This window comes from Dromiciops gliroides, chromosome 1, assembly GCF_019393635.1.
Source record: "Dromiciops gliroides isolate mDroGli1 chromosome 1, mDroGli1.pri, whole genome shotgun sequence".
NCBI lineage: Eukaryota > Metazoa > Chordata > Mammalia > Microbiotheria > Microbiotheriidae > Dromiciops > Dromiciops gliroides.
In genome coordinates, this window is record NC_057861.1 from 377,432,139 (window position 1) to 377,446,912 (window position 14,774).

Below are 14,774 nucleotides of genomic sequence, written 5' to 3' on the forward strand. Positions count from 1 at the left end.
AATATATATGTGTGTATATGTATATTTGTGTGCATGCATATGTATACATATATATTTATTTGTTTATTCATTCATTCATTTATTCAATCATTCAATCATTTATTTGTTCATTCCTTCATTTATCTGCTTATTTATTTATATTTCTTTATTTGGTTACTCATTTATTTGCTTATTTATTTATTTGTTCACTCATTCATTCATTTAATTATAATTTTTTTTGGTTTGACTTTTTTTTTCAGGCTAATGAGAGAGGGTTAAATGACCTTCCCAGGGTCACATTGCCAGTGTCAAATGTCTGAGGCTGGATTTGAACTCAAGTCCTCCAGAATCTAGGGCCGGTGCTTTATCCATTGTGCAACCTAGCTGTCCCTCAGCCATAAAATCTAGTATACACTATTAAAAAAAGCCAATGATTCTGACTCCAGCTTCAAGAACCTGCTATTGAGCATTAGAACTCTTAAAAGCAGGGAGCAATGCTAGGAGAATGTTGAGTATTTTACCATTTTATTTTTGGTCAAAAATTATCATGAATCCTACAACATAGACTAAGTCAATAGTGAATTCTTTCAGGACACTGTCAATTTCAGTTTCAAACTGTTAACAACTTTTATGTAATTTATGATTAATTACCTTAGCAGGAATACCACCATCTTCTGCTTCCTCTAGATCTGCCACTTCAGCTCTGTAACGATTAGAATGAAACCACCTGCTGGAGACTTACTGTAGAAGAGTTCTGCCCATGAAGCCAAGGTCTTTGAGGGCAAGACCAGGAGTCTTTTCTTTGGTGTCAGGAAGTGACACGGGCTAGTGGGAGGAGGAAGGAAGAGACTGGCACTCGCTCTTGGTCTCACTCTCTTTCCTTTGGACTCTGGTGGAGAGCGGAGCTAGAAATGTGCTCTCCCTTTAATAGATAGGAAACTTGACAATATAGAGGAGTTAAAGAAGAAAAACTTAAGCTGAATTACAATCATCAACATAGTTCAAGACTCCTCTTCTTTTGCCATGGAAGGGTATATATTTTACAGAAATGTAGAAGTAAGCAGCAAGGTGTTGATATGAGTATTGGGGATTTTAGATACTGGAATCAAGAGTGTTCTGAATTCACTCAGAGTAATAGTGTCAGTTCAGAGGTTACATAGGATTTCTATGCTATTACATATACATTTTGGAATTAATGGTATGGGTTTATTTTCATAGAGATTTTCATGCTTTTGAGATTGTGTTTTATACTTAGTTTTAAAAAAGAGGGGAACATTTGTAAAAGTTTTCTTTTTTCAAAAAAAAAAGTTTTCTTTGAGATTCTGTTGTGCTTTAACTTATATTTAAATATGTTCTGATTTTTCACAAAAGTAATTGTATACTAAGTAAAAAAAAAGGGGTATTTGAAATTGTTGCATAATTATACATTGTGTTCTGAGTCAAGATGCATTCACATTTTTTGCAATCATTTATTATCCTCAATTTTTAAATCCATATGAGACTTGGATTATGGAAACTTATCATTTAAGACATTAATTGCCTTTATTCTGAGTTATCAGATGCCAGTTGGCCAAGATGCCATCCAATCACAAGAGGAATACATGCAAGAGCAGACACTGAACTGTCACATGAGGGGAGACATGCATGAAGTCAAGGTATGGCTGAGGGAACGGCTTTTGACTAATGTTGAGGTTGGATTCTCTTGGTTTAATATTTTATTTTATTTTTCCCTACAATATTGTACAGATGGCTGGAAGTACTGATCCCACCCATCTCACTTCTACATCTGGCTTCTATGCTCCCTCTTACATGCCTGATGCCATGGACATCTCAATCCCGTGCATCTGATTAAGTCTGACTCAGTTTCCTCCAATATGTTCGGTGGCATGGACATATATTCCATCCACCTATTTTAAGCCTGGCATACTGCATGGGCAGTATATATTGCTCAAGTGTGGGAATGCTCATATCCATCATTTCTCTTTTCTTTTATGGTAACCCCCATAATTATCTCAGGTGTCTTGATAAATAACAGTGTTGAATTTGGCCTTGACATCTGTTACCAATTATATTAGATTTTTTAAAATTTCTCATAATGGCATAAGGATAATTAGGCAGATGATGCAAAAAGTGATGAAACAAAAATAAAAATTATTTTTAATAATTAATATTGCAGCAATTGTCTTCTCAATTGCCCTCCATAAGGGGGAACTATATTAATATTAATTTTAGAGAATGTTTCAATTTTTGTTTTATTATATATTTCATGTGTAACAACCAAGATTCTGAATTCCCTTAGACATGTTTTTGAGAACTTTCATTGTTTGATTTGATTATTGACAAAGCTATTTTAAAGTTGTATTAAGCTCAATTTTGTGGGAAATTTTCCTGGCTGATTACCAGCATCTACACATCAACCCCTGAAAAGACTTCCATTCCACGACTACACCTAGAGGACATCTGAAAAAAGACTTTCAGAGACTTTAAATGAACAGTTATGTTTTGTTTTTGTTGTTGTTGTTTTTTTTCTCTTTTCTCTTTCTGTTATAATATACACCATCTGTAACATGTATTCTCTGCAGAGGCCCTCCCTTTGCAAGAACAATGTCAAAGCATCGGTTCATGAGAAAAAAAAAAAAAAACGGACCTCTGGACAGAACTTTCCTCTCTCCCTTTTCTATATTGTTATTAACATATTGTTAGTTAGTATAGGTTATTATATTGTTATTTTTGACTGTTTCATCAAGGAAACGTACTGTTTCTTGAGGAAACAAAGCGGGGAACTGTAATGATTGGAATGACGCCACCTGCTGGAGACTTACTGTAGAAGAGTTCCACCCGTGAAGCAAAGGTCTTTGAGGGCAAGACCAGAAGTCTTTTCTTTGGCGTCAGGAAGTGACGCGGGCTAGTGGGAGGAGGAAGGAAGAGACTGGCACTCGCTCTTGGTCTCACTCTCTTTCCTTTGGACTCTGGTTGAGAGCGGAGCTAGAAATGTGCTCTCCCTTTGATAGATAGTGTAATGATTGGAATGACGCCACCTACTGGAGACTTGCTGTGGAGAGCTCCACCATGAGGAAAATGCCTCAGAGGCATTGTGGCTTTTCCTTGGCGTCAGGAAATGACGCTTGCTCATGGGTGCTGTCTATCAAGTCTACCAGCCAATCAACTGGAGGAGCCTCCTATGGTCTGGGAGGAGACAGGAAGGAGGAAAGGGAGCCTGCGCAGAGAGCGCGGGCCCTTTTGGCTTCCGGACTTGATGGTGGTGGTGGCAGAGGACTTCACAGGAGATTTGAGGAAAGATAGGAATGCCAGACTGTTAGAATTCTGTTCTCAATCTTTTTCTTTCTATTTTCCAATAAACCCTTAAAAACCTAAACTCGTTTTATCAGTGATTTTTAGTCAGTTTCCCCCAAACTGGGGGAACACATTAGAATCCACATTTAGAATCTTAAATTACACAATAGGAATGTAGGCCTTTCTCTCTCTTTACCAAATTCTTATTCTCCTTAATAAATGCTTAAAAGTCTAACTCTTGCTAAAGCTTATAATTTATTGGCAACCACTCATTAGATATTTTAGACAGTTTAGCTAGAATTTTAGCCCTTAACAGCTCTTTTAGAGATGACGTCAACCACTTGTATATAATTGGTTGGTTCCTAAGTACAATATATTAGGGCTTAGATATTTGTGCCTGTTCCAGATATTACAATCCACTCGTACCCTCTATGGTTGGACACCACGGGCAACCCTTTAAAGATTTACTCATTAATAAGACTGAGCCATCATTTTGCATTGTTTGAATCAGATGATTGAGTTCACATCTGTGATACAAGTAACTATGTGCTCTGCCATCTAGGTTTCCTCTTCTTCCTGGTGTATATCCTTCAGAACCTGCACAGTCAGATCTTTCTGTACTACCATGACAATCCCAATTATAGAACTGAATATCTTAGCCATTTCCTCTTCTCAAAAACGTTCCTCATTCTGAAGCCATGAGAATATTATATGGATGTTCCAGCATCACGTGTCCAGATCTACCCTGAATTCCGCTGGAAGAAATCTAGAGATGTTTTCAAGTAGTTTTCCTCCAGTGATATGGGCAAAGACTTAATGTGTCCTAAACAAAGAACATGTAACAATGTTTGGCTATAAATTTTGGTTGGATTTAACAATTCCCCTTGAGTTTTATTACCATATCTATCAGGTGATACCAGGAGAACTGGAGGAAAGCATTTTCTTAAATCCCCCTTAAAAGGTTAAATCCAATACTGTGAACTGAAGAGAAATCTATTCCAATGGAAACATCCACAACAGTGTTTATGTACAGTTGAGAGACCTTTTGATTCTGCTCCCTGATACCAAAATTAAAAGCTTTAAGGTCATATTCTCCAGTAGAAAACATGCCAAGCATTCCAGCTGTCTCACTTCTCAAAAGGAGTACATTCTCCTTTTTCACATGCTTTTGCTATACCAGCAATGACAGTTTCAGTTGTGCTGACATCAGGTTTTCCACAAGACATATAATCAAGGAAGAATAGGGGCTCTGCTCCTTGAGATAAAATATCATTGACATACACTGCACCAAATCTTGACCAATGGTATCAAGTTTATTTCATTGTTGGGCAATCTTTAATTTCAAAGTTCCAAGTCCATCTGTTCCAGATGTCAAAAAGGGATCTTTAAAACCAGCTCATTTCAAGTGAAAGAGAACAGAAAATCCTCTAAATCTATACTACCTCATGATCTGGAGTTGGCTTTAGCTAAAGGCTTAATTTTCTTAACCAGTTCCTTGCCAGCCCCAATATCCACCCTACTTTTCTTTTAAGCCAGGCTTCTGGACTGTTTTAGGAAAGAGAAAGTTTCACAGCCAATGCCTTTTTTATAAATTGCTCCTTCTTTTTTTTTTTTAACAGTTATTCCTTAATTGGCTTCTGCAACAGCTGACATAAGATATCTTTGGAAATCTGTTATCATTAGAACTCTTATCACCATTAATTACTACTTCATCCTTTTTCAAGGCTGTGCCTGCTTGGAACACTTCCAGGCTTAAAGTTTTAGCCTTGGGAATTCCTGTTATCTTCATTCATTTGGTATAATTTGCTGGATAAGCTTTTCTTGCCATAACCACAGTTATAACAGTGTGATCTTCAAAGCAGACTGGCAGAGAATTAGAAAACTGACCATCTAAAACTGGTTGAATTAATTCATGAGAATCATGTTTAAGAAGTGGAAGAATTATCTGGTATTCTGGATCACAAAATCACAAATTAAACTCCAGAACTTTTGGGCCATCCTTTTTAAGCATTATACCAGGTTATAATATTCCTATATAGAGAACATATTCTTGCTACATGCCATCAACTGCTCTCTGAATAATGGTATTTTAAAATTTCAGTTGCAGATGTTTAGTAATCTGAGGTGTTGGACAATAAGTTCCCATTCCTCTTGTATTGGGGTGATGGTCTCCCTCCAGTAATCACTTATGGTCCTGTGCTGGTGGCATTGGGGTTGGAGTCTTACTCTCAGTGAAACATAAACAAGACACCTCTTCTCCTTCAAAAACTTGTTCAATTACTTGGTCACTATCACCAACTGTTTCAAAAGATTTGGTATGTATTATGTTTTAAAATGCTTTGCAGTTCTCTTCTTTGTGCTAGCTATAATTGCCCTTTTTCAAGCAGCCAGACCACTGGCCTTTATAAACAGATCAGGAAAGTCTGCACTTATAATGAAGTTGCAGACTTTTTAAGGGTCTATTAAAGCTTTCCATCATACATTCTGGATTCCATGCCTATCTATAAACTCTTTGGCAATTTTTTGGATGGATTCTAACATAGCCACTTTTAATGTGGAACCAAAACATGCCACTCTGGTAAGTCAGGTTCCCAACAATTATAGGAAGAAGAGGAGCCCCTGGTCTAGTAATTTCAAGTTCAATTTTTAGTATGATTACTGAATGACACAGATGAATTTGAAATCTTCCATTGTTTGCTGTTCTTGAATTTCCTGGGGCAAAAATCACCTCTCTGACATGCTGAGACTGAAAAAGTTTTCAAGCCAGTGTTTGGTCCCTTTACAAGCACACAGATAGCCAAAAATGTATCTACTTGTGGCCCAGATGTCAGAGAGAAGCCAGGAAGTTGCCTGAGCTCTCCCAAATTTTGCTCAGGAAAAAAAAATTAAAAAGCCTCTAAATAGCTTCTAGATCTATAAAATATACAAAAAGTTGTCATGAAACAACCTTTTAGCTTAAGATAACTTAGAAGAACATAAGGAAAGGTCTGTCTCACTTGAGTAAAAGAGAAGCACAGAATAGTGCAAATGGTGTCTGGGCAAAGTAGTAGAAGGCTCTTAGTGACAGCACAGGTCAGCAGTCAAGGACTCTCAATTCTAACTCATCAGGCTAGTCTCACAGCTTATTAATTGTGAGGTCCAAAGACAGAACAGAGAAAACAAATTACCCAGTAAGGTATCCCCTATAAAACAAGTGAAACTCGGTGAGGCCACCCCAGCACAATGAACAAGCCCCTGTGGCCTGAGAGCAAAAAGCTAGTGATCAAGCCTATAGGCCCCAGCAATAGAATCTTGAGATAGGGCCCCTGGGCCCAGCAGCAGAGGCCAAATTTAAAAGTTAGAAAGTAGGCTAAAATATAAGTAATGTTAAGGGCTAAAATTCTAGCTAGTCTGTCTAAATATCTAATGAGTGGTCACCAATAAATTACAAGCTTTAGCAAGAGTTAGACTTTTAAGCATTTATTAAGGAGAATAAGAATTTGGTAAAGAGAGAAAGAAAGGCCTAGATTCCTATCTATTAATGGGAGAGTGCATTTCTAGCTCCCTTCTCCACCAGATTCCTCAGGAAAAGAAAAAGAGGCAGAGCGCCCAGCTCCCACTTCCTCCTCCCACCAGCAAACGTCACTTCCTGACACCAAAGAAAAGATGCATGGTCCTGCCCTCAAAGATCTTCCTTCATGCTGGAGCTTTCTTATAGTAAGTCTCCAGTAGGTGGCATCATTCCAATCATTACAGTACCCCCTTTGTTGCCTCAATAAATGGGGCGTTTCTTTGATGAAACAATCAAAAATAACAGAATATAATAACTTATGCTAACTAACAATATGTTAATAACAATATAGAAAAAGAAGAGAGGAAAGTTTTGTCCAGAGGGGCGGTTTTTTGCCTTCATGAACCGGAGCTTTGACATTGGTCTTGCAAAGGGAGGGCCTCTGCAGAGAGTACATGTTACAGATGGTGTATATTATAACAGAAAGAGAAAAAGAAAAAACAACAACAACAACAACAACAACAAACCAAAACTGTTCATTTAAAGTCTTTGAAAGTCTTTTCTCAGATGTCCTCTAGTTGTTGTTGTGGAATGAAAGTCTTTTCTGGGAAGATGTGTGGATGCTGGTAATCAGCCAGGAAAATTTCCTACAAAATTGAGCTTAATACAACTTTAAAATAGCTTTGTCAATAATCAAATCAAACAATGACAGTTCTCAAAAACATGTCTAAGGGAATTCAGAATCTTAGTTGTTACACATGAAACATATAATAAAACAAAAATTGAAACATTCTTTAAAATTAATATTACTATAGTCCCCCCTTATAGAGGGTAATTGAGAAGACAATTGCTGCAATATTATTTTTTTTAAATAATTTTTATCTTTGTTTCATCACTTTTTGCATCATCTGCCTAATTATTCTCATGCCATTATGAGAAATTTAAAAATCTAATATAATTGGTAACAGATGTCAAGGTCAAATTCACCACTGTTATTTATCATGACACCTGAGATAATTATGGGGGTTACCATAAAAGAACAGAGAAATGATGGGATATGAGCATTCCCACACTTGAGCAATATGTACTGTCCATGCAGTCTGCCAGGCTTAAAATGGATGGAATATATGTCCATGCCACCGAACATATTGGAGGAAACTGAGTCAGACTTAATCAGATGCATGGGATTGAGATGTCCATGGCATCAGGCATATAGGAGGGAGCACAGAATCCAGGTGTAGAATGAGATGGGTGGGATGAATACTTCTAGCCATCTGTACAATATTGTAGGGAAAAAGAGAATAAAATGTTAAACCAAGAGAATCCAACCTCAACATTTGTCAAAAGCCATTCTCTCAGCCATACCTTGACGTCATGCATATCTCCCCTCATGTGACAGTTCAGTGTCTGCTCTTGCATGTATTCCTCTTGTGATTGGATGGCACCTTGGCCAACTGGCATCTGATAACTCAGAATAAAGGCAATAAATGTCTTAAATGATAAATTCCCATAATCCAAGTCTCATATGGATTTAAAAATTGAGGATAATAAATGATCGCACAAAATGTGAATACATCTTGGCTCAGAATATTATATATAATTATGCAACAATTTCAAATAATACCTTTTTTTTTTTACTAAGTATACAATTACTTTTGTGAAAAATCAGAATGCATTTGAATACAAGTTAAAGCACAACACAATCTCAAAGAAAACTTTTTTTTTGAAATAAAGAAAACTTTTACAAATGTTACCCTCTTTTTTTTTTTTTTTGGAATATGCTTATCAAAAGTAATACTTCTAGAATCAATTTACATTGCCATGGCAACCAATTTGCCAGGGAAATGCTTTAAAGAATTTGATCAAATAATCATTTGAGAAAAAAAATAACATAAACAAACAACTCAGAATATGGGAACACAATACTCCTAGAATTAACATTGTATTATAAAATCAAAACCATCCTGCATTGTTTCAAAATTAGATAGACAATGAAATTCAAACTAGGGAAATCTAAATGAATATGAACTTAATATTAATAAGAGTATTATAAAACATAAACTTGATCACATTACTATAAAAGCTTTTACAAATATTCTCCTTGTATTAAAAACTAAGTATAAAACACAATCTCAAAAGCATGAAAATCTCTATGAAAATAAACCCATACCATTAATTTCAAAATGTATATGTAATAGCACAGAAATCCTAGTAACCTCTGAACTGACATTAATAATCTGAGTGAATTTAGAACACTTTTGATTCCGATATCTAAAATCCCCAATACTCATATCAATACCTTGCTGCTTACTTCTACATTTCTGTAAAGTGTGTACCCTTCCATGGCAAAAGCAGCAGAGTCTTGAACTATTCAGCTTAAGTTTTTCTTCTTTAACCCCTCTATATTGTCTGTCGGTCCTTTAACAATACAAATGCTTTATAAGGTTACTAATTAAAGACAAAGCAGATTAAAAAATTATGAACAAAATGAGCATATCTGGAATTTAAAGGGCTTTGTAAGGTTGAGTCAGAAGCACAGCCAGGCCAGGGAAGGGCTTAGCCTGAAGCTGCAAATGCAGGTAGAGAAAGCTACACATGCGCATTAGATCTCTGGACTTCCAGGGGCAGGGGAAGCAATGGCTTGGCCATGGGAAGGGTAGAAGGTGGGGTCTAGAGAGGAGGGGAGGTACCAGTGCAATCTGAATCAGACTTGATTTTGAACTCAGGCCCTACCCCCACTGCTAGGGGATTAAAAGCTTCTAGAGGTTGGGTTGTTGCCCCCAGGTATGCAAAATTAGAGAATCTCTCAGCATTAGAATTTGAAAAAAATACAGGAGTGAAAGGCTTCTCTGAAAAAGCACTGCTGGGAGAGGGGGGGATGGCTCCTCCAACAAAAATAAAAAGAAAAATAGAAAATCCACAAAAACAAATCATTAATATGATCTTATCTCCCATTTGTTTGGTTAAACAGACTAAAATCAAAAATAGGGTAATTAGGGAGTTGAAAAAACCCATTTGAAAATTTAAAGGGAAAAAACAGCCAGTATGCCAGCACTTAGCAGTTTAAAGGGACAAGGTAGGGGAAATGTTCTTACCTAACTTGAAGATCAGAAGAGTGAGGTTGTGCTTTCCTCTTTGTGGTCAGCCATCTGTTAAGGGCTAAAATTCTAGCTAGTCTGTCTAAATATCTAATGAGTGGTCACCAATAAATTATAAGCTTTAGCAAGAGTTAGACTTTTAAGCATTTATTAAGGAGAATAAGAATTTGGTAAAGAGAGAGAGAAAGGCCTAGATTCCTATCTATTAAAGGGAGAGCACATTTCTAGCTCCCTTCTCCACCAGCATCCTCAGGAAAAGAGAAAGAGGCAGAGCGCCCAGCTCCCCCTTCCTCCTCCTACCAACAAACATCACTTCCTGACACTAAAGAAAAGACGCATGGTCCTGTCCTTAAAGACCTTCCTCCATGGTGGAGATTTCCTATGGTAAGTCTCCAGTAGGTGGCATCATTCCAATCATTACAGTAAGAAACAGAAAAGAGCCCTCACCATAGAAAGCTTCTGTGGCAAGGGAGAAGACAAAATCACAAACTCAGAAGAGGATAACATTGTCAAAATGCCTGCATGTGAAGGCTGAAATGGGAAGATGAATTCATCTCAAGAATAAAAAGCTTTCTTAGAATAATTCAAAAAGTATTTTAAAAATCAGAGACCTACGTGAATTATAGCAGAGAAAATGAGAGTTATGAAGAGTCAATAGTTTTAAAAAAGGACAAAAATTGATGGAAGAAAATAATTCCTTAAAAAAATTCAATTGGCCAAAGGGAAAAGGAGGTGGGAAAGCTGACTGAAGAAAATAATTCCTTAAAAATCAGAATGAGAGGGCAGCTAGATGGTGCAATGGATAAAGCACCAGCCCTGGATTCCGGAGGACCTAAGTTCAAATCGAACCTGGACATCACTTAACCCTCATTGCCCAGCAGGGACGAAAAAAAAAAATTAGATTGAGGCAGATGGAAGATAATGACTCTATAAGACATCAGGAATCAGGGTGAAAAAAAGAATCAAAAGAATATAGAAATAGGAGAAAGTATAAAATACCTCATTGGAAAACTATTGACCTGGTAAATTAAAAGATTAAACTGTTTACATTCCTACATGGGAAGGTAATATTTCAAAATCATAAGCACTTTCTAAGTATTAGGGCAACTGAAAGGAATACACCTAAATAGAGGACACAGGTTTTAACTGAATATGAAGGGATGATATCTGTAAATCATTTTTTTTATCCTTGTTTTTTGTGGGGCAGGCAAACGTAGGGTGGCTTATGTTTGGGGACAGATTTGGACTCGAAGTTTCCTGGCACAAGGGATAGTGCTTTGTCCACTGTGCCACCTAACTAATCCATGATGAGATCTTTAAAATAAAGTTAAGGAGTAAGAGTAATGCACTGGAAGAAAGGGAAAGTAAGAGGTAGACTAGAGAAAAGTAACTTACAGAAAAGAATCAAGAAAAAACTTATGGAGGGGAGCAGAAGAGGGGGAAGGAGTGAGTGAACCTTGCTATCATCATAATTGGCTGAACGAGGAAATAACATACAATCTCAAGTTGGTATAGTAATATATTTTGCCCTGAAGTAAAATGGGAGGGGAGGACATAAGGGGGGAGGGGAAGGAAGGAAGGGCAGATTGGGGGAGGAAGCAGTAAAAAGCAAACTCTTTCAAGGATGGTGAAGATGTTCTGCACAACTGCACATGTGTGACATATTGAATTCCTTGATTTCACAGGAAGGGTTGAGGAGGGAGGGAGGAAGAAACTTTAGATTACAGAATAAACTCACAGACCTTAATCTCATCAGAGTGGACTCAAGGAGGGAATAACACACACCCAATTGAGAGGAGTAATCTATTTAACCCTACAGGAAAGTATGAGAGGAAGAGGACAAGGAAGGAGGGGTGAAAAAAAAGGGAGTGCAGAGTAGGGGAGGGGACAATCAGAAGCAAAACACTTTTGAGGAGAAATAAGTTAAACGAAGATAGAAAATAGAGTAAATATCATTGGAAGGGAATAGGATGGAGGTAAATAATTATGATGATTGATTATAATGGGAAAATATATGGTACCTACTTTGCTGGGCTATTGTGAAGAAAATTCTTAGTCAAATTTTAGGTACTATATAAAGGTTATGAGCAACAGGATGCTATCAGAAAAACCTGGGAGGACCTACATGAACTGAAGCAGAGTGAAATGTATTCTATAAAAAAACAAAACAAAACAAAAAAATAGCAATAGTGTAAAATGATCTGCTGGGAAACACATGGTCATTTTCAGCAATGCAATGATCCAATACAACTCTGAAGAATTTATGAAAATTGCAATCCATCTATAGAGAAAGACCTGATGGTATCTGAAAACAGATTGAAACATATTTCTTTTTGGCAGTTCCTTAATCTGAAGGTTATTTTTTGCCTGTTTTCTCTCACAAACTGGCTAATGTTGAGATGTTTTCCATGAATATTCATGTATAACTAATATTGAATTGCTTGAGTTCTTGAGGGTAGGGGTGGGAAGGGAGGGAGGAAGAGAAGTTGGAACACAAAGTTTCTTTGTGTGTTTTTTGGTTTTCTTGGTGAGGCAATTGGGGAACACAAAGTTTTAAAAAATTGGTATTGGGGGCAGCTAGGTGGTGCAGTGGTTAGATCACCAGCCCTGGAATCAAGAGGACCTGCATTCAAATCCGGCCTCAGACACTTAACACTTACTAGCTGTGTGAGGCTGGGCAAGTCACTTAACCACAATTGCCTCAGTTAAAAAAAAAAAAAAAGTGATATCAAAATTTGTTTTTACATGTAATTTGAAAAATAAAATTCTAAACGGTAAAAAAATTAAATTAAATTAAAAACAGAAACAAAGCAAAAAGTTGAATGAAGAGGGAATTAAAGCAATAATCAGAACTATTTTGCCCAAGTGTATGCCAGTAAATTTGACCATCTAAATAAAATGAATGAATATTTAGAATAAAAAATAATAAATTTCACAGATTAACAGAAGAGAAAATAAAATATTTAAATCATACCATTTTAGCAAAAAGACATTAAACAAGACATGAGTGAAGTTCCTAAGTAAAAATTACCGGGGCCAAATGGATTTGTAAGTGAATTATACCAACCTTATTTATTTATTTATTTATTTTGCAGGGCAATGGGGCTTAAGTGATTTGCCAAGATCACACAGCTAGTGAGTTTCAAATGTCTGAGGCCAGATTTTAACTCAGTTCCTTCTGAATCCAGTGCTGATGCTTTATCCATTGTGCCACCCAGCTGCCCCCTTACCAAACATTTAAAGAAAAAATAATTTCAATACTCTGTATACTATATGGAAAAAAAAAATAGGTGAAGGTGGAGTCCTGCCAGATTCCAGTTTTGAAACAAACATGGTGCTAATACCTAAAGCAGACAAAGCCAAGGTACACAAAGAAAATTATAGACCAATTATCTCAATGAATAGTGATGTGAAAATTCTAAATACAATATTAGCAGTGAGATTACAGCAAGTTATCACTAGGATAACATAGTATGATCAGTTGATATTTATACCAGGAATGCATCAATGTTTCAATTTTGGGAAAACTATGAACATAATCAACCATTTCAGTAACAAGACCAGCCAAAATCACATGATTAACAGAGAAAACTTTTGACAAAATAAAGTACCTATTCCTGTCAAAGACACTGGAGAGTAAAGGAATAAATGGAAGCTTTCCTTAAAATTTCCTTAAAATGATGATCCATATGTATCTAAAATGTCAACAAGCATTCTATGTAATGGGGATAAGTTGCAACTATTCCAATGAGACCAGGTGTGAAACAAATATATCAGTTTTCACCACTATTATTTGATATTATACTAGAAATGTTAACTTTAGCATTAATAAAAGAAAAATTAATTGAAGGAACTAGAATAGAAAAGGAGGAACCAAAATTATCACTCTTACCAGATGATATGATGGCTTACTTTAAGAATCTTAAAGAATCAACTAAAAAGCTACTTGACAGTTTTAGCAATGTTGCAGGATAAAAATTAACCCCACATAAATTACCATCATTTCTATATATGGCTAATAAAGTCCAACAGCAAGAGATAGAAATTTGAAATTCCATTTAAAATAACTGTATACAATATAAAATATTTGTGAGTTTACCTGCTAAGACAAAGCAAGGAACTCTATGAACACAATTACAAAACACTCCACATAAATGTAATCATATCTAAACCATTGGAAAAAATACCCATTGCTTATGGAGATACTAAGCTAATATAATAAAAATGACGAGCCTACCTAAATTAATTTGATTATTCACTGTCCTAACAAACTACCAACATCATTTTATAGAGCAAGAAAAAATGTATAACAAAATTCATCTGGAAGAACTAAAGGTCAGGGATATCAGTGGAATCAATGAAAAAAAATATTTAAGGGAAGGTTGCCTAGCTATACCAGATCTAAAAGTGGCACTAATTAAAACTATTTGGTACTAAGAAATAGAGTGTTAGATTAGTGGAATAGGTTAGACACAAAAAAGAAAGTAGCAAATTATGGTAACAATCTATTTTTTTTTTTAATAAACCTAAGGACACCAGCTCCTGGAATAAGAACTCAATATTTAACAAAACTGTTTGGAAAACAGGAAAATAGTAGGGCATAAAGTAGGCATAGACTAACATCTTATACTATATACCATAATAAAGTCAAAATGGGTACATGGTTTAAACCTATTGGTTAATAACATAGACAAATTAGGAAAAGAAGGAAGAGTTTACCGGTTAGATCTATGGACAAGTGAAGTATTTATAAGCAATGAAGAGAACTTTATGAAATGTGAAATGGATAATTTATAATTCATTAAATTAAAATGTTTTTACAAAAACAAAACAAATGCAAGTAAGATTAAGAGGAAAGCAGAAACCTGGAAAATAATTTTGGTAGCCAGTGTTTCAGAAAAAGGCTACATTTC

The 14,774-nt window shown here is 36.0% G+C and overlaps 1 pseudogene; it reads right to left on the reverse strand.

The window, feature by feature from the left end:
• Positions 1 to 396: 396 nt before the first annotated feature.
• LOC122749438 overlaps positions 397 to 14,774 on the reverse strand; it is a 28,634-nt pseudogene continuing 14,256 nt past the window's right edge.